This window comes from Battus philenor, unplaced genomic scaffold (assembly GCF_028537555.1).
Source record: "Battus philenor isolate CCGP_79_NKW_IND1 unplaced genomic scaffold, ilBatPhil1.0.hap1 SCAF_3, whole genome shotgun sequence".
Classification (NCBI taxonomy): Eukaryota; Metazoa; Arthropoda; class Insecta; order Lepidoptera; family Papilionidae; genus Battus; species Battus philenor.
Genome location: NW_027181693.1, coordinates 16,056,018 through 16,057,830, shown reverse-complemented (window position 1 = coordinate 16,057,830; position 1,813 = coordinate 16,056,018).

The window sequence follows — 1,813 nt, the reverse complement described above, 5'->3', positions numbered from 1 at the left end:
TATATTTCTATAACACGTATATTTATTTTCGAGTTATGGGAAAGCGATTTGAACGAGCATTCACGTTTAAAGACCCCGTATAACGCGTTATGTATAAATGATTTTCTTTTAATTTTAAATTAGGACCCCAATCATATATTAATTAAAGAATATGCTATGAACGAAGTATCTGTATTTTATAAAAATCTAAATAAGAAGGTTTTATTAAGTGGACCGACGACATAGTCAAGTTTGCGACCAGCTCAGGTCCGATCCTCGTAGTGTTCTTTGAGGGAGGCATGCCTTGCAGGCTTCTATCGGATGTGATGATGATAATATTGAAGAACATTGTAAATTGCTGCTTTAGGTAGATGAAATATTTGTAATATGAAAGGACCTCAAATGGTGTCTTATAATGGCGTATTTACTTTGTATTCTGGGCTCTTTTGTAGGGGCACGTGCGGAAAAGGAAATGTACAAATATTAAAAAATGTACAAAAAAATAAAAAAGAGTACCTATAGAAATCTTCGCAAAAATAATTGATCGCTTTTACAGAATAAAATAATTTAATTTACTTTCCAAAGAGGTTATGTTGTTAAAGAATAAAAAAATACACAGATTTTTTTTAAAATATGGTGGTAAAGGAAGAGCATAGTGCGTAATTATAGAGTTAGAACTTTCCAGAACCAGTTTGCTCCTAAAAAGGGAATGACGTAAGAGCATACATAAAAGAATTTAATTCCGTAGAAAATTTTATCTTAGTAAACAAGTAAATCATATATTATTATTTTTAATAAATATGTTACATCCGTCGTAAACAAGATCGTCTGTATTTTTCTCTCCATTGCACATAGTATTTACATAGAGTAGACATTGCCGTCATTAACTGTCATTTTTCTAGAAAGATTTGATAAAATGTCACCGGCATAACACTCACAGATAAACACATTGATAAATAAACATTTGTGTTAACTGCATATGATATCAATATTAAATTACCTATTTGAATACAATTTAATCCTTAATAAAAAAAAATTAATCAATCTTCTCAACAGAATAATTTGAAACAGACATAAAAGCTTTAATGGGAAGAACGGATACCTACTTTGTTTTTTTATTAATGTATGGTACATTCTTTCAAAAAATCAACGCTTTCTGAAATAAAAAAGAAGGTAATAATAAAGTTTTGATCAAGTTTTGCAAGGAGTGAGATTTGTAAACGAACGAAAGTAACAGTCATTGCTCAGAGAATTGGCAAGATGTAGTGGTAGAGGAGGGGGGGGGGGCTCAAAGTGCGCAGGACATGTGTCGTTGGCACCGCAATTTTTTTAATGGCCATCCTTTTCGAGGACCTCTCTTTCCCTCGTCATGTGTTATTCATTTTAGCCATTTGAGCCCTGTGTCCGACGGAGCTGTGAAAGCCCGCAAGGCTAACAGCAAAAACATCAACAAGAAAACAGTGTGTTATTCGTTACGATTCAGGCAGTAGTAATAGAAGTAGTAGTAGAGTACTTTTTCATTTTACTCTTTTATTTCTCTTTCTTCCGTCTTTCACAATCTCTATCTTTCTGTACATTCTAATCATCTCTCGTGCTTCACCTTTCTTTCCTCATCTTCGTTCCTTGAGTTTCCAGTTTGCTATATTATCACAGTTTTGACTCAATTATTTCTAGATTTATTCTCATACAATTATAATTTATTAACTCTCTTTTTCTATATTGCTTTATCCATGATTAGCTTGGGATCTTGTTTAACCCTTTTTTATTAACTTCTGTATCTTTTTCTTTTCTATTGTATACTGTATTACTTTTATTGGGAATTCTAGGAATATAG